The sequence below is a fragment of the Cetorhinus maximus genome, chromosome 35 (assembly GCF_964194155.1).
Source record: "Cetorhinus maximus chromosome 35, sCetMax3.hap1.1, whole genome shotgun sequence".
Taxonomy (NCBI): domain Eukaryota; kingdom Metazoa; phylum Chordata; class Chondrichthyes; order Lamniformes; family Cetorhinidae; genus Cetorhinus; species Cetorhinus maximus.
In genome coordinates, this window is record NC_135913.1 from 859,096 (window position 1) to 878,446 (window position 19,351).

The 19,351-nt window shown below is 44.5% G+C and overlaps 3 non-coding genes across 3 annotated transcripts; 1 reads left to right on the forward strand and 2 right to left on the reverse strand.

The window, feature by feature from the left end:
• Positions 1 to 588: 588 nt before the first annotated feature.
• On the reverse strand, positions 589 to 661 carry trnak-uuu (transfer RNA lysine (anticodon UUU)). The gene has a single exon. It is a non-coding gene; the product is annotated as a tRNA-Lys (tRNA).
• Positions 662 to 4,950: 4,289 nt separating this feature from the next.
• trnak-uuu (transfer RNA lysine (anticodon UUU)) lies at positions 4,951 to 5,023 on the reverse strand. The gene has a single exon. It is a non-coding gene; the product is annotated as a tRNA-Lys (tRNA).
• Positions 5,024 to 14,240: 9,217 nt separating this feature from the next.
• On the forward strand, positions 14,241 to 14,315 carry trnak-uuu (transfer RNA lysine (anticodon UUU)). The gene has a single exon. It is a non-coding gene; the product is annotated as a tRNA-Lys (tRNA).
• Positions 14,316 to 19,351: the final 5,036 nt, after the last annotated feature.

The window sequence follows — 19,351 nt, forward strand, 5'->3', positions numbered from 1 at the left end:
GGGCAGTTCGGAAGGGAATTGCAAGGAGTTACAGTGAACAGGGACTTGCATCCAAGAACAGTGAAGATACGTCGATCGAGTTCCAAACCAGCGCGGTCTGTGGTTTGGAGGAGATAAATGCAGGTGCTGCCAATGCGTCGACTGTCCTTGTTTATGGTGGCGTTTGGGAGGTTGGAAGGTGGCACAAAACTTCGGAGTTGCTGCAATGCATCTTGTAGATGGTGCACCGCATCTGCCACTGAATGAAAAATATGTCAAAGAAAACTACACTTAATTTACACTTTAAAGCAAATCCATTATGAACAACCGCTTCAAAACATCAAGTTGCCTGCAAAGTTTCAAAATAATTTCAGAGAAGGGAAGATCAGCTTCGCATAGCCGTGTTACTTGGGGCTGGATGAAAATAATGATTGACACTTTAGAAAAAAACGGAATTGAAAATACATTAAAATATCACATCAGATAACACTCTGCATTTCACACAGAGCCAGCATGTGGCAAATCTCTAAAATATCTTGAAGAGATGAGCGTCAATTGGCGGGAATGGAATGATTGGCATGAGAATCGATAATTCAGATTTAAAAGATACACCCGAACAGAGACTTGAACCCTGGACCCTCAGATTAAAAGTCTGATGCTCTACCGACTGAGTTATCCGGGCCCATGGCTGGTGTTGACACAGCGACCTTTCCTGGCTGACGGTCAACATTGCCTCGTCCAAATTTTGTTTTTACTTCTGCAGCTTCCAAACTCTGTTCAGCGGATTTCTGCCACACATCCTTTCTCGCTTCCCGCATTTAAATGGAAACCACTCCTACCCTTTATCTTGTGATATCGCAAAATTAATAGGACCAAGTTGTGCATTTATTGTGGCCTTTCCATTTGGCACTCATCAGCTTACCCCCCAATCTCCTCCACAGACTTGCTTCACAATTACTCTCCACACACCCTCACCTGTCCACTTCCCGCCAGCTCCCGGTCCGCCTTCATGAAACGCTGTTTTTTTCCTGTTTTCTTTTTGGAGCGTGTTGGGGGCAATAATTGATAATATTGTGCGAACCGCCAGCTGAAGGTAAATGCAAACACTTGCGGCAACAAGCAAGGAGGTGACCGCTAAGGAAATCCTTCCAAATGTAAACACTGAAAGCAGACAGCAGCAGGAGGAACACATTGATAAACTCCATTCACAGAGCGAGCTAAGGCGTGGGGTCGGGTTCCACCATGTGGTGGTTAGCCCGTCTGCTTTACACACAGACGGTCCTCGGGTCAGGCCCCTGTAGGATTATTGCCAACTTTTGGCAAATTAAATGAGAACTGAAATTCAGCTAGGATGACTGTGAAAAGCAGCTGATCTTCACTGAGCCCTCTTAATGTGTTCCTCACAGCCAGTATGCTACCTTAAAAGATCTTTCCCAAAATGCTTCATTTAATCAGGGTGCAGTGCATTCGCCAGAATCCTGACACCTTCCGCTTCGTGCGCTTATCTGGATAACCCTTAAATTCTTGTGTTCTCTCTCAGGCTCGATCTGAACCCAAACCCCTGCCCCGCTGGTTCCCGCGGATCATAGCCCTGCTTTATCTCGCTGGTAATTACCAGAGCAAACTATTTATTTAGTATCCCTGCCTTCTCTCGTTTTTTGGGGGTATCATCCTTTCTACCCCTTCGTGCTCCCGTTCCCAATGCTGCCTCCATTGTAAGTGCTCGCCTGTAAAATATCTTATTGCATTGTTTTGTGTTCCTGCATTATTTAACTTCAAGATAAAAGCAAAATACTGCTGATGCTGGAAACCTGAAGCAGGAACAATAAATTCTTGAGAAACTCAGCAGGTCAAACAGCAACTGTGGAGAGAGAAATACAGTTAACATTTCTAGTCCGTATGGCCCTACTTCAGAATTTCAGTGTTATTTAATCTCAAATTCCTCTTTGCTTTACGGGTTTAGGGCAGCTCGTGCCATTAAAAAGAATGGGGGCGGGGGCGGGGCTTCACTTTCCGCTGCTGTAAGTGTCGGAAGGATGGGCGAGAAGTTCGCAGTCGAACTGTGATTGCAGCTCGTCGGAAATTCTGGTTGGATGGCAAGCAGCGAACATGCAAATATAAAATTCCTGTTCCTACCGCCGACAGCGCCCTCGGAAGCGCATCAACCGGATAAGCTGAGGGCCCAGTGTCTAATTTCCTTTTTGGCCCCTTTTTTTGGTTCGATACTCAGTTCTCATGTGAATCATTCAATTCAGTGACACATCAACAAGCCACGACTTTGTGATTGTGTTTCGTCCCGTACAGTCATTTTCCTGTACATGCGTTTGTGAGGTTTTTCTATCCGGCCGGCTCCGTGCATATTGTGCACATGTTTGCTTTAACCAAAATGTAGCTGTTAGATGAATATTATCCTTTTTTTTCAATCAGGCAGACCCCAAATATACAAAACATAATTGAAGAGCGTGCTGTGGTCGCGGGCCGGATTTTGGGTTGAAGTGGACGGGCTTGTGATGAGGTTTGTAAAGTTCGTCAAGAGCAATTTTGACTGAATTTAGCAAAAGTATGGGGAATGGGTGTGTGAGAGTAATCCGCTGAACACACTGGATGACTGCAGAAAAAGTACAGAAGCTGAAGGATGCAACGTTCGCTGTCAGCCAGTACAGGTCGCGGTGCCCAGTTTCCTTCCGAGGCACGGATAGCTCAGTCGGTAAAGCATCTGAGTTTTAATGTGCAGGATTCAGGTTCCTACTCGGGCGTTGGGTTTAACTGTGAATTATTGATTCTTATGTGAATCTCATACATTATGAGTATCACTTCAAGATTGTTCAACGATTTGCGATATGCTGAACACCAAGGTATTTTCTGATGTCGTTGTTTTCAGTTGTATTGAATGTTTTTTTCGAAATGATCAATTTCTATTTTCACCCAGCCCCAACTGAGACGACGTGTTCCTTGCCGTTCAAATAAAGCTCATAACATGTTCCAATTTATTCCATGACAGTTAGATTTCAAATATAGTTTATTGTATGATATTTTCTGAATGTAATTTAAGAAATTGCAGGCAATCTAATGTTGTGAAATGGTAGCAAATGGCTTTGCTTTGAAGTGTAAATAGAGTGGTATTTTCATTGACAAATTTTGCATTGCCAGTGGCAAGAGGTAACTCTACCAACAACTGTAATTTCCTCTCCAACCCTCACACTCCAACTTCCTCATATATCACCCTTCCTTCCATGGCGTTGAGTCAACATCCTGGAACCTCTTCCCAAACAGCACTGTCGGTGCACCAACACCACACTTGCTGCATCGGCTCAGGAAGATAACTCACCACCATCTCCTCCAGGGTAATTAGTGATACGCAATAATTGCAGGACCAGCTAGCTGATGCCAACATCCTGTGAAAGCATATTTTTAAAAAAACATATTTTCATCGACAAGCTGACACCACTTAAAGATATAAACTTAGTGATGTCTTTTCTGCAAATTCTGCGAAAGATCCCAACACACCGTGTTTAAGAGGAGCAGGGGAGGAATGCGTGGCGCCCTGGGTTATCGGTTAAGCAACATAACAACGGTAGATTACAAGATCATGATCACATTGCTGCTTGTGTGAGCTTGCGGTTTGCAAATTGACCGCTGTGATTCCTACAATACTACAGTAAGAAGGCTTCAACTTAATTACGTGCAGAGAGCTTTAGGTTATCCTACTGTCGTGAATGGTGCTGTAAACATTGAAATCTTTCCTTCTTCTTCAGCACAATATTAGGGAGGATGGTGAAAATCTTGCCAAAGGGATACCAAAAGTGAAGAGATGGGGAGCGTTTGGGTGAGAGAATTCCAGAGTTTTGGTCCGAGGTGGGTGATGGCACGGGCATCAGTGTTGGAAAGGTTAAAATCAGGCGTGCTCAAGGGATCAGAATTAATGAGCGTTTGGGGAGTTTTGGACTCTCTGCAACCAATGTTTAACAGCAAGCTCACAAAAGATCAGCAACGTGATCATGGCCAGGCCGTCTGTTTTTGGTGTTTTACTCAAAGGGCGCACATAGAACCATAGGCATTACTCCCCTGCTCCTCCTCACAATAGTGCTGTGGGATATTGTGCACATCTTTCAGCAAAAAAACGCAAGTCTACATCTTTAAGCAGTGTCAGTGGATGGAAAGTGAGCTCTTAAATCAAAATGGTGGCGTGGGCATCGCTGACTGGGCCATTGCTCATACCGAAAACCGTTGAGAAGGTGGTGTTGAGCCATCCCCTTGAACCGCTGCAGCCCATGTGGCTTAGTTACATCCACAGGGCTGTTCGGAAGGGAGTTCCAAGGATTTACACTGAACAGGGACTTGAATCCAAGAACAGTGTCGCAAGGGCGATCGAGTTCCAAACCAGCGCGATCTGTGCTTTGGAGGAGAAATTGCAGGTGCTGATGTTCCAATGCATCCACCGTCCTTGTTTTTGGTGGCGTTTGGGAGGTTGGAAGATGGCACGAAATTTCGGAGTTGCTGCAATGCACCTTGTAGATAGTACACCGCAACTGCCACTGAATGAAAAAATGTGTCAACGAAAACTACACTTAATTTACACTTTAAAGCAAAGCCATTATGAACAACCGCTTCAAAACATCAAACTGCCTGCAAAGATTCAAAATAAATTCAGAAAATGTTATAAAAGGAATCAGAATTTAAAATTAAGTGTCATGGATGGAATTAAAAGACCTATTAATGAGCTTTATTTTTGGAGAGAAGCGGAGATCAGCGTTGCCTAGACGTGTTACTTGGGGCTGGATGAAAATAATGATTGACACTTTAGAAAAAAAACGGAATTGAAAATACATTAATATATCGCAAGAGATAACACTCTGCATTTTACACAGAGCTAGCAAGTCGCAAATCTTTAAAATATCTTGAAGAGATGAGCGTGAATTCGCGGGAATGGAATGATTAGCATGAGAATCTATAATTCAGATTTAAAAGAAACACCCGAACAGGGACTTGAACCCTGGACCCTCAGATTAAAAGTCTGATACTCTACCGACTGAGTTATCCGGGCTCATTTCACATGTTGACACAGCGACCTTTCCTGGCTGACGGTAAACATTGCATCGTCCAAATTGTGTTTTTCCTTCTGCAGCTTCCAAACTCTGTTCAGCGGATTTCTGCCACACATCCTTTCTCGCTACCATCATTTAAATGGAAACCACTCCTGCCCTTTATCTTGGGATATCGAAAAATTAATAGGACCAAATTGTGCATTTATTGTGGCCTTTCCATTTGGCACTGATCAGCACACCCCCCAATCTCCTCCAAAGACTTGCTTCACAATTACTCTCCACACACCCTCACCTGTCTACTTCCCGCCTGCTCCCGGCCCGCCTTCATGAAACGCTGTCTCATTTTTCCTGTTTTTTTTGTAGCGTGTTGGGGGCAGAAATTTACAGTATTGTGCGAACCGCCAGCTGAAGGTAAATGCAAACACTTGCGACAACAAGCAAGGAGGTGGCCGCTAAGGAAATCCTTCCAAATGGAAACATTGAAAGCAGACAGCAGCAGGAAGAACATATTGATAAACTCCATTCACAGAGCCAGTTGAGGCGTGTGGTCGGGTTCCACAATATAGTGGTTATCCCGTCTGCTTTACACGCCGAAGCTCCTGGGTTTGTTTCCCAGTAGAATTATCGCCAATTAAATGGCAACTGAAATTCAACAAGGATGATTGTGAAGAGCAACCGAACCTCACTGTGCCCTCTTTGTATGTTCCTCACAGCCAGCATGCTACATTAAAATATCTTTCCAAAATGCTACGTTTTATAAGGGTGCAGTGCTCTCACCCGAATGCTGACACCCTCCGCCTCGTGTGCTTGCCTGGGTATCCCTTAAATTCATGTGTTCTCTCTCAACCTCGACATGACACCAAACCCCTCCCCCAATGGTTTCCTCGGATCATAGCCCTCCTTTATCTCGCTGGTAATTACCAGAGCAAAGTATTTATTTAGTATCCCTGCCTTCTCTCGTTATTTGGGGGTATCATCCGTTCTACCCCATCGTGCCCACGTTCCCAATGCTGCCTCCATTGTAAGTGCTCGCCTGTAAAATACTTTATTGCATTCTTTTGTGTTCCTGGATTATTTAACCCCAAGATAAAAGCAAAATACTGGTGTTGCTGGAAACCTGAAACAGGAACAGTAAATTCTAGAAAAACTCTGCAGGTCTCACAGCATCTGTGGAGAGAGAAATAGATTTAACATTTCGAGTCTGTATGGCCCTTCTTCAGAATTTCAGTGTTATTTAATCTCAAATTCCTCTTTGCTTTACGGGTTTAGGGCAGCTGGTGCCATTAAAAAGAATGGGGGCGGGGCTTCACTTGCCGCCGCTAAAGGCGTCGGAAGGATGGGAGAGAAGTCCGCAGTCGAACTGTGATTGCAGCTCGTCGGAAATTCTGATTGGATGGCAACCAGCGAACATGCAAATATAAAATTCCTGTTGCTACCCCGGAGAGCGCACTCGGCAGAGCATCAACCGTATAAGCCCAGTGTCTAATTTCCTTTTCGGCCGCCTTTTTTGGTTCAACCGTCAGTTCTCACGGGAAGCATCCAATTCAGTGACACATCAACAAGCCTCGACTTTGTGACTGTGTTTCGTCCGGTACAGTCATTTTCCTGTACATGCGTTTAGGAAGGTTTTCTATCCGACCGGCTCCGTACATATTGTGCACATGTTTGCATTAACCAAAATGTAGCTGTTCGATGAATATTATCATTTTTTTTTCTTTCAATCAGGCAGACCCCAAATTTACAAAACATAATTGAAGTGCGTTTACTGGGCGCGGGCCGGACATGGGGTGATGTGGACGGGTTTGTGATGAGGTTTGTACAATTTGTGGAGAGCAATTTTGATTGAATTTAGCACAATATTGGGAATGGGTGTGTGAGAGGAATCCGCTGAACACACTGGATGACTGCAGAAAAAGTACAAAATCTGAAGGATGGAAAGTTCACCATCAGCCAGTAAAGGTCGCTTGGCGGAACTGCGGGCGGAGCCCGGATAGCTCAGTCGGTAGAGCATTTGAATTTTTATCTGAGGGTCCAGGGTTCAAGTCCCTGTGCGGTCTTTTGATTTAGCTCTAATTATTGATTCTCCGAAATTCTGTGCCACTGCTGCCCATCTCTGTAAGGTAGTTCAAGAATTTGCGAAGTGTTGATTCCATTTGAACTGATTGGGGTTTCCTGAAGTCCGTGTTTTCAGTTGCATTGAATGCTTTTTTTCTCTCGAAATTATCAATTTCTATTTTCACTCAGCTGCAAACGACACGACGAGTTAAAGGCGTTCACCCTACCCATCCAAATAAAGCCCATAATGTATTCCAATTTATGCCATGACAGTTAGATTTGAAATACAATTTATTTTATGATATTTTCTGAATTTCTTTTGAGACTTTGCAGGCAACCTGATGTTGTGAAACGACAGGTAATGATTCTGCTTTGAAGTGTAAATAGAATGTTATTTGCATTGACAAATTTTGCATTGCCACTGGCAAGAGACAACTCCACCAACAACTGCAATTCCCCACATGCTCCCCCACCCCCCCACTTCCCTCGAAAGGCCACACACATTAACTTGCTCATACATCACACTTCTTTCCATGGTGATGAATCAAGATCCTGGAACCTGCTCCCTAACAGCACTGCGACTGCACGAACAGCACAGGTGCTGCTGCGGTTCAGGAAGACAACTCACCACCATCTTCTCAAGGGCTGTTTGTGATGGACAATAAATGCAGGGCCAGGCTAGCTGACGCTAACAGCCTGCAAAACCATTTTTTTTTTACCAAAAAAGGCGCATTTTCATCGACAAGCTGATTTTCCACCAAATGACACCACTTAAATGTGATACAACTGGTTGTTGCCTTTTTGGATGAAAATTCGGCAAAAGATCCCAAGGCACCGTGTTGAAGAGGAGCAGGGGAGGAATGCCTGGTTTCCTAGGTTTATCGATTAATCAGCAAAACAACGGTACCTTACCAGATCATGATCACATGTGTGAGCTTGTGGTTTGTAAGTTGGTTGCTGTGATTCCGACATCACTACAGTAAGAAGGTTTCAAAATTATTTAATTACCAGCATCGAGATTTTGAACATCTCAATGTCGTTAAAGGCGCTATAGACATTCAAAACTTTCCTTCTTCTTTCACACTGCTTTCGGGAGGATGGTGAAAACCTTGCACAATTGGATAGGTTTAATGAGCGTTCAGAATAAGTGAAGGGATGGGGAGGGTTTTGTGGGGGGAATTCCAGAGCTTTGGCCCCAGGTGGGTGATCGAAAGGCCATCAGTGTTGGAAAGATTAAAATCAGGGGCGCTCAAGAGGTCAGAGTTAAACGAGTGTTAGGGGTGTTGGGGGCTGGGAAATTACAGTATTAGGGAGGTGATGTGGAGTTAAAGATCCTTTTCTTTTTTGAAAATGGAAACCATTTTAATCCAGGCATTTTTCCAAATGGAGCCAATATCAGCTATAGATGACACGGGCGGATGAATTATTTGGTACACGGGCAATAGAGTTGTGGACCATTTTATATTCCTGGAGGGGAGATTAGGAATGGCTGGTGAGAAGTGTTTTGGGATAGTCAAGTCTAGAGGTAACAAAGTTATCCCTCAGTGCTTCAGGAGCAAATGGGTTACAGCAGGTGGGGTGTTAGGAAATGCGTAGAGGTGGAAATGGGTGATTTTAGTGGTGACACAGGTCCATCGTCTGAAGCTCATTCTTAGGGCCAAATACGAAAACAAGTATGTGAACAGCCTGTTTCAAGCTCGCACAGTTTTCACAGCGAGTAGGATTGCCTGAATCTGGGATACGGGAGCTTGTAGCAGAGGCCGAAGACAAGGAGGGAACTTCCTATCATTCAGTGCTGGATATTGGATAAGCAGTTTGACAAAGTGCCAACAGTTGTGGAGCGGAGAGATTTGCTGATGGGGAGCTGGGTGTCATCACTGTATATGTGATAAAAGTATGATGCCGTTGAAGGTCAGCATCTCAATGATAAACAGGAGCGGGTCAGGGACAGGTCCCTGGGGGAGTCCAGAGGTACTGGTGCGGGAAGGAGAAGGTACGTCATTGCTTGTGATAATCTGGATATGTTCAGATTGGTGAGTAGGGACCCGAGACATATGGGGAAACCAGCACCTGGAAAATAGCCTCCAAGCCACTCACCATCCTGACTTGGAAATATGTCGTCGTTCCTTCACGTCACTTGGTCATAATCCTGGAACTCTTTCCCTAACGGCACTGCCGGTGTGCCTACAGCACATGAACTGCTGCGGTTGAAGAAGGCAGCTCACAATCGCCTCCTCAAGGGCAGTTGGTGATGGGCAATAAATGCTGGCCTTGCCAACGACGCCCACATCCCATGAATGAAGAAAAAATGTGGAGAAGTCCAAATAATGTATGACATACCTGTGCACCATGTTGTACAAAACTGGGAAGGCAAGACCTGGAGTGTACAGGACAGTATTGATCTCCTTATTTAAGGGAAGTTGTAAATGCATTAGGAGCAGTTCAGACAAGATTCGCTCGACTAATACCTGGAATGGACGGGTTGCATAATGAGAAGTGTTTGGACGGGTTCGGCTTACCTCCGCTGGAATTTAGAAGGATAAGAGGTGACTTGATTGAAACCATTAAGATACTGAGTGGCCTTCACAGGGTGGATATAGAGAGGATGTTCCCTCTTGTGGAAGAATCTAGAACTAGGGGCCGCTCATTTAAGACAGAAATTACGGGATTTTTTTTCCCCTCAGAGGGTCTTGAGTCTTTGGAACGCTCTTCCTCGGAAGGCAGTGGAAGAAATATCTTTGAATATTTTGAAGGCGGAGGTAAATAGTTTCTTGATTAACAAGAGGGTGAATGCGTCTCAGTGGTAGGCGGGAGGTCACAATCAGATAAGACATTACCTCATTGAAAGGCGGAGCAGACGTGAAGGGCCATGTGGTCTATTCTGCTCCGAGTTCGCATATATGTTCGTATGTTTTCACTGACGTGAAATCAGCAATTAGGCCAAGTGACATTTTTTAAATCTTTCTTTCAACGGAACCCAGTGTAACAGAAATGAACAAAGAGCTCGCAAGTGGCAGTGTGGGGACGGTCGGCAGTGGCCCGTGTGGGGTGATGGGGGTCACGGAATGCCACGGAATGGTTTATGTTGACCTTCTCTGAAGTGACGCCTCAGGGAGGGGACACGTGCGGCTGTGTGAGACAAATGCACTGCACAGAATACACTGCTGGGAAATGAGTTGCAGAAGTTGCAGGATGTCAAGGCAGTGAATGTGGGTGTCGAACAGAATTGATAACCATGTATAGCTGAGTGGGAAATGCATCAGATTTTTAAAATCTGAGCGTTCAAAGTTAAAGGCCCTGTTTACGAATTGTTTTTAAATCGCAATTCTCAATCGCTTTTTCATGCAGTTCTCCAGAATCACATAATTTTGATTCTCCTGATTCAGAAATAATTCCATTGGCTATATGGCACAGAAAGAGGTCATACTGCATGGCCAGTCTATGCCAGGTTTTTTTTTTTGCTTCGCTCGTTCCTCCTGCCATCTCTTTTCATTTCAATCTCCTACGTTAAATGAAATCGAGCCCTTTTTGCTCGACCTGCATTGTTTGCACTGACCTTCAAGCAGCGTTTTGCCCATAATTAACATTTTCGCTTTCACTTCCAGTCACGGAGCCCCAGTAAGACCGTAACAAGGAAACAGGGTACAGCTAATAGTGTTTTAAAAGAGGTTTTGTGCACCAAGCCAGCAGCGGCACTGGGAATGGATGTGTGAGAGAAAAAGCTCAAGAGAGTCGATGATTTAAAAGCAAAGAGAATGTGGACGCTGTAATGTCCCATTTTTGCCAGTGAAGGTCGCTGTGTCAGGTTCTACTCCCGAGCCCGGGAAGCTCAGTTGTTAGAGCAGCACACGTTTAATTACGGAGCCTCTGATTCAAGCCCATGTTCGGTCACTGCTTCACGCTTGGAATTCACCAAGCTAGTGCTCTAATCGTAGGACGTTGCAAGGTTTGACACGTGTTGGGGTTTTTTTTAAACGGATTTTTATTTCTGAAGTTGTTGCTTTGAAATATATCGAGCAGAGGTTCCAGGATTTTCAATTCCTATTTTCTTTCAGTCCCGTGTTTCATGAGTTTTTAAGCTGAATTTTCTGACGTCTGAATAGAAGAAATGTTTCAATTCCACCCAGGGCACCAAATCTTCAAAGATAATTCATGTTCGAACATTTTCTGAATGAAGTTTAAAATTTTGTTAGGAATCATGTTGTCTTGAAAGGGCAATTTAAAGCGGACATTGCCGTAAAGTGTAAGTTACGTGTAATGGCCACTGGTGAGCTTATTTTTTATGTAATGAAACCACTTTAATATCTATATTTGGTGTGGTCTTCATTGATTAAAGATCAATAAAGTATCCCAAGGCACAATTTTGTGCATGAGTTAAGTACTTTTGCCTGATGCTCTGGGTTTCTCCCTCTATCAACTGATCAGCAGCAGATCCTCAGGCAATGATCACGTTATTTCTTGTGAGAGCTTGCTGTGTGCAAATTGGATGCTGCGATTTCAATATTATGATAGTTAAGTGAACTCTGAAGTAACTTGATTGCCCCTAAAGCCCTCTGGGAGTCCTTGACGTCGTGAGACGAATGGACGACTTTCCTACTTGAGGTCACATTCAGAACAGCCATAGTTTAATGAAGGGACAGAAGCAGCTCGAGTGGCCGCATGGCCTACTCCTGCTCCCAACTCGTGTGTCCTTCTTTAATGGACAATTAGGGCTGCTTGTGAAAACATTGTGCAAAGAGTTACCTTTTGATGGGTGTTGAAGAGGGCTGATGAGGTATGGAGAGGTTTTGAAAGGGAATACCAGAGCTATGGGTCTAGGCACGTCATAGCTGAAGTTCAGTGTTGGAATGATTAGCATCAGAGATCCTCACAACACCAGAATTGGATGAGCGGAGATATCTTGCCGTGTAATGCATTGATGGTATTATGGAATTACTTATGTCTGATTTACTTATGAGCTCCTGCAATCTTGCTCTATCCTCCTCGCAGTCCTCACAATATTTGCCCTATTTTTTCCGTCCTCAAATTTTGTATTCGAGATTGGCACATCCACGTCTAAGTCATTACTGCACGTAAAGAAGAGCAAGGGTTCTAATAATATTACCGTGAGACCAAGTCCGCCCACCACACCCCCATTCTATTTACATTCCTCCAGTATGTAAAACAATAGCTCACCACTGCTCTTTGTTTCCTGCCATTCAGAAACCTTAGCTTCCATACTGCAACTCTACCTTTTATTGTGTCAGCTTAAGGTCGCTGACCAACGTATTCACTTGAGGAAATTTAGTTTCTGGATTCGAGTAAAACCAATGTAGTCTTCTGGCCAAAGAATTGGCTAGTGAAATTCAAGGATGATAATTGTATGAAGCAGCTGGCCATCACTAACAAGTCTTTTGCGTGTTCCTCACATCCAACGTTCTAAATAAAAATCACTTTCTCAAAATACAACATTCCATAAGGGTTCATTATGCCCACCGTAGCCCTGTCCCATTCTGCCTCCTGTGCTTGTCTAGAATCCTTTTCAATTCATCTGTTCTCTCTCAGGCTCGCACTGACTCCCCGCTAATTCTCTCGGATCATATCCCTGTTTTATCTCGCTGGTTCATAACATAGGTATCCAGAACTATATACGTAATATCCCTGCCGTCTGTCTCTCTTTATTTGGGGTATTATCCTTTCTTTCCCACTTCCAATTTTGCCTCCATTTTAAGTACTTGCCTGTAAAGATATTAACGTATTATTTTGTTTTTTTTTCACGGGATGTGGGCTTTGCTGGCTGGGCCTGCATTCATTGGCCATCCCAGGTTGCGTTTGAGAAGGTGTGGTGAGCTGCCTTCTTGAACAGCTGCGGTCCATGTGGTGTTTGGAAGAAGGTTCCAGGGTTTTGACACAGTAACTTGATGGAAGGGCGATATATTTCCAAGACAGTATGGAATGTAACTTGGAGGGGAACGTCGACGTGTTGGTGTTCCAATTCATCTGTTGTCCTTGTTCTTCTGGAGGGCGGTGGTCGCGGGTTTGGAAGGTGCTATCGAAGGGGCCTTGCTGAATTACTGCAGTGCATCTTGTGGATCGTACACACTGCTGCCATTTTTCGGCGGTGGTTGTGGGAGCAAATGTTGGTGGATGTGTTGCCAAAATAGCTGGCTTCTATGCCCTGGTTGTTATTAAGCATCTTGAGTGTTGTTGGAGCTGAACTCTTCCAGGCAAGTGGAGAGCATTCCATCACACTCCTGTCCTGTGATTCGTAGATGGTGGACAGGCTCTGGGGAGTTAGGAGGTGAGCTACTCTTCGCAGGATTCTGAGCCTCTGACCTGCCCTGTTAGCCACAGTATTTATATGGCTGGTCCAGTTCAGTTTCTGTTCAATGGTAACCCATAGGATGTTGATATTGGGCGATAATTTGATCTCAAATTCCTCTTTCCGACAGCCTTGTGCCGTACAAAAGTGGGGCGTGGCTTCGCCTGCCCGCTGCAGAATGTCCGGGGAACGCTCTGCGGTGCGGTTTTCTCAACCTGCCCCCGTCAGGAGGTCGGGCGATAAAAGTGCAATCCGACTGTTATTGCAACCCCTTGGAAGTTCTGATTGGACGACAACAAGCGAAAATGCATATTTAAATTTCCGGTTGCTAACCAGGAGCGCGCACTCGGGAAAGCATCAGCTGTTTAAACTGAGGGTCTAGGGTCAATTAGACCCTGTTCGGCCGCTTTTATTGTTAACTTCTGAATTCTCATGTGAATCATCCAATTGATCGACAAGCCGCGCTGAATGGACTCTTGATTGTGTTTCGTCCGGCAAAGCCACTTTCCTGTCCATGCGTTAAGGAGGGTTTTCTATCCGGCTGGATCCTTGCATATTGTGCAGGTGTTTGCAATTACCTAACTGAATATTATCAGATTTCTTATCTGAATGAGGTAGCACACCAAAATGCCAAAATGAATGGAAGGCCGTTTAATGGGTGCTGGGCAAACTTTGGGGTGAACTGGACCGGTGAGGATTTGTGAAGAGCCATTGTGATTGAAATCAGCCATGGAATTGAGAATGGATGCGTGAAAGGAATCCGCCGAACACACTGGATGTGCACAGAAAAAGTACAGAATCTGAAGGATGCAATGTTCTCTGTCATGCAGTAAACATCGTGGTGCAGTGTAGGCGTCAGAGACCGGGTAGCTCAGTCGGTAGAGTATCAGAGTTTTAATCTGAGGGTCCAGGGTTCAAGTCCCTGTTCGGGTGCGTGTTTTTACAGAAATCGTGAAATCATGAGCAGTTAATGATGATACATCAAATATCTACGATGATTTTATCCTATTTGAATTTGATGGTTTTTTCTGATGTCGGTGTTTTCAGTGAAATTCAATGGCATTTTCGAAATTATCAATTTTTATTTACACACAGTCCCAACCCCAACTGCCGTCCAAGTCGAGCTCATTAATCTGTTCCAACTCATTCAACGACTTCAAATATAACCTATTTTCTGATATTTTCCGAATATATTTAGAGACTGTTCAGGTAATTTGACGGTTTGAAACGGTCGCTAATGGTTCTGTTTTGAAGGGTAAAAAGAGAGTTATTTTCATTGACAAATTTTGAATTGTAAGTGGCAAGCGATAACTCCATCAACACCTGCAATGCCGCCTCCAAGTCACACAGAGGATGTTCACTTTTTACTATGACACACTTCCTTCACTGCCGCTGCGTCACAATGCTGGATCTCCCGCCCTAACAGCACTGCGGGTACACGTGCACCACAGGGACTGCAGCGGTTCAAGAAGACAACTCGGCACCACCTTCAGAAGGGGAATTAGCGATGGGAATCAAATGCAGGATCAGCTAACTGATGCCTGCTTCCTGTGAAATCATTTTTTTGCTGAAGAGCCAATTTTCATCGACAAGCTGATTGTCCACCCACTGACACTACTTAAAGAGTGGGTGTTGCATTTTCTGATGAAAATTCTGCAAAAGATCCCACGGCACCATGTTGAAGGGAAGCAGGGGTGGATTGACTGGCGAGCTGGATTGATCAATTAATCAACATAAGAAAAGTAGATCGCCAGATCATGATCATATTGCGGCTTGTGTGAACATGTTGTTTGTAAATTGGCTGCTGTGATTACTACATTACTATAGTAAGAACACTTCAAAATAATTTAGTTTCCTGCATAGATCTTTGTCATATCCTAATGTGGTGAAAGGTGTTTTGAACTTTCAAGCCTCTCTTTCGTCTTTCACACAGCATTGAGGATAATGGTGAAATTCTTGCACAAAGGGATAGGTTTAATGAGCGTTCAGAATAAGTGAAGAGATGAGGAGGGTTTCTGGGAGGGAATTCCAGACTTTGGTGCCAGGTGGGTGACGGCACGGCCATCAGTGTTGGAAAAATTATAATCAAGAGGTCAGAGTTAATGAAAGTTGGGGTTGTTGTGATTTTTTGGAAATTACTGACATGGGGAGTTCTGGTAGATTTAAAGTTCTTTCCTTTCTTTGAAAATAAAAACATTTTCTTTAAGCCATTTCTTTAAGGTGAGCGAATGCAAGTTTTGATGACTCCGGGGGTGATTTTGTGGGACATGGGCAATAGAGCTTTGGATCATTTCAAATTTACGGAGGCGAGAAAATGGACGGTAGATGAGCAGTGATTTAGGATAGTCAAGTCTTGATGAAATAATATCATTGCTCAGAGCTCCAGGAGCAGTTGAGTTGCAGCAGGTGGGGTGTTGGGCATTGGAAATTGGTAGAGGTGGAAATAGGCGATTTTAGTGGTGATACAGATACAAAGACCAAATCTTCCCTGAAGGCCAAATACGAAATCAAATATGTGAACAGCCTGGTTCAAGCTCACACAGTTTTCCCAGCGAGAAGGGTGGTATCAGAATCTGGGATCGGGGAGCTTGCAGCAGAGGCCAAAACAAGGAGGACATTAAATCTCATTCAGTAATGGATAAGCAGTTTGATCAAGTGTCAATGGTTGTGGGGTGGAGAGAGATGCTGAGGGGGAGCAGATGACCACCGTACATGTGAAAGAATGTATGATGCCACTGAGGGTCAGCATCTGAATGAGAAATTGGAATGGGTCATGGAGACGTTCCTGAGGGAACCCTGAGGTATTGTGCGGGAATGGGAAGAAAAATCATTGCTTGTGATGCTCTGGATATGTTTAGGTTGGTAAGTAGGGAAGCATGCTCTCTACTCAATATTTCATTCCTCATATTTAGATATTTTTCAATGTTCATCTTTAGTAAGCATTCCATTATTTCTTGCACCAGTGAATTTAACCTGACGGGTCTATAATTTTCTGGGCATGTCCTGGTTCACTTATTAAATTATAGGAATTACATTATTTATCGGCCAAACCTCTTTTATAACATAATATTTTCTCGCAAATTATTAAATATGAATAGCAATCCCTGTGCTGGATCATGTCCAGCATATTTCAAATTCCGTAGAGGAATGCTTCCATACCTAGCAGCTCAAAGAGTGGGGAACCATTAGGTGCTGTGGGCCATCATCAGCAGCTGAAATGTTTTCAAGCACAATCTGTATCCTCAGGCGCGGCATATTCCCCAGTGTACGAATTCCACCAAGGTAGGGGATCAACCATAGTTCAACGAAGAGTGCAGGAGAATATGCCTCGTGCTGAATCAGGCAGGCATACTTAAAAATGAGGTGTCAACCTTGTGAAACTACAACAAGAATAAGGAGCAAGTGATGGACAAGCGAAGTGATCCCACAACCAGCAGATCCGATCTGAGACCTGCAGCCCCGTCACATTCAGCCGTGAATTTGGTGCACAATTAAACAACTCAATGGAGGGAGAGCCTCCACAAATATCCACATCCCCAATAATGGAAGAGCTGTGCACATCAGTGGAAAAGATAAGGCTGCGGAATTAGCAACCACCTTGAGGCAGATTTGCTGAGTGGATGATGAACTCCAGAGCTCTTCAGCTTCGCAGAGGCCAGTTTTCAGCCAATTCGATTCACTCCATGTGATATGATACGTCTGAAGGCACTGGATAGTGCAATATTAATGGCGCTGACAAAATTGGGTAAGAGAATTCGGCACCAGAACTTGCAAAACCCCAATCCACTTTGTTCCATTGCAGCTACAATACTGGCATCTACACGAAAATGTGGATGTTTGCCGAAATGTGTTCCGTCCACAAAAAGCAGGACAAATCCAAACCGACCATGAGTGCCCCATTCTTCTCCACTTGATTATTTGTAAAGTGATGGAAGGGGGCATCAACAATGCTATCAAGCGACACTTGCTTAGCAGTAACGTGCTCAATAGCGTCCAGTCTGTGTTCCGCCAGGGTCACTCAGATTCAGACCTCATTACAGCCTTAATTCAAACATGGATAAAGAACTAAACTCCAAATGTGAAGTGAGAGTGGCTGCAATTGACATCAAGTCAGCATTTGACCAATTGTGTGGCATCATGGTTTCCGAACAAAACTGGAGTCAATGGGAATGAGGGGGAATCCCTGTACTGTATATAGTCATTTCCAGCACAAAGGAAGATGGTTGTTGCAGTTGGCAGGAAATAAACTGAGGTGCAGGGCATCACTGCTGGACGTCGTCTGGATAGTGTCCTCGGCTAAAGCATCTTCAGTTGCTTCATCAATCACCTTCATTCAATCATAGTTCAGAAGTGGGGATGTTCGCTGATGATTACACAATTTTCAGCACCATTCGCGCATCCTCAGGTACTGAAGCAGTCTAACTACAAATATAACAAGTCCCAGATAATATCCATGCTTGGGCTGATAAGTGGCAAGACATGCGCACCACACAAGTGCCAGGCAATGACCATCTCGAACCGGGGAGAATTTAAGCAACTTTCCTTGACACTCAGTGGCAAAGCCATCGCTGAATCCCCCATTATCAACATCCAGGCGGTTACCATTGATCAGATACTGAACTGGACTAACCATATAAACACAGTGACTAGAAGAGTAGGTCAAAGGCTAGGAATCCTGCGGCGTGCAATTCACCTCCTAACTTACAAATATTGCCCACTATCAACAACGCACAAGTCATGAGTGCGATGGAATATCCTCCAGTTCCCTGGCTGAGTGTAGCTCCCACAACACTCAAGTAGCTAGACATCACTCAGGCCAGATCAGCCCGCTTGATTGGCACCCCATCCGTAAACATTCACTCCCTCCACCACCGACGTATAGTAGCAGCAATGTGCACCGTCTACATGATGGCGGCAAGGAACTCATCAAAGCACCATTGTCAGCACCTGCACGACCGCAACCGCTTAGAGAGACACGTGCAGCAGACACATGCGAACGTCAGCAAACTGCAAGTTACCCTCCAAGCCACTCATCATTTTGACTTGGAAATACATCGCCGTTCATTCACTGTCCCTGGGTCAAAGCCCTGGAACTCCCTCTCTAACAGCACGGTGGATGTGCCTACAGTGCGTGGAATTCTGCGGATCAGGAAGGCAGTTCGCCACCAGCTTCTCAAGTGCAGTTAGTGATGGGCATAAATGCTAGCCTAGCCAGCGAATCCCACATCCCATGAATAAATTAAAAGATAAGTGGAGAAGCCCAAATAATGTATGACCTACCTGTAAACCATGTTGTACAGGACTGGGGACACCATATCTGGAAAACTGTGTACAGCATTGATCTCCTTATTTAATGTGTAAATACGCTGCAAGCAGTTGAGAGAATGTTTACTGGACTAGTACCTGGAATGGGTATGTTTTCTTATGACGAATGTTTGGACAGGTTAGGCTTGCATCTACTGCACTTTAGAAGCGTAATGGGTGCCTTGATTGAAACATATAAGATCCCGAACGTCCATGACTTGGTGGATGTGGAGGAGCTGTCTCCTCTAGTGGGAGAATCTTTAACAAGGGGTCGCTCTTTTAAGACACGGATGTGGAGAAGTTTTTTCTCTCAGAGGGTCACAAGCCTTTGGAACTCTTCCTGAAAAGCCGGCGGAAGCCGAGCCTTCATTATTTTTAAGGTGGAGGCAGAGGTCATGGCTGAGATATTTAATGAATCTTTCCCACCTGAGATTAGAAAGGAGGAAGGCACTGCCAAATCAGCAGTGAATCTAGAGGTGTTTCAGACACTGGCTGGATCAAATTTTGATAAAGGGGGATGTTTGAGAGAGTGGCTGTGATACAAGTTCATAAGCCGGGAGGGATGCATCCGAGAATGCCCCAGGAAATACAGGAGGAACTTGGGTGAGGGTGTGTGTGAAAATCCCCCAGGTGATCTGAGATAGAAGGATGATGTCAGTGATATGGA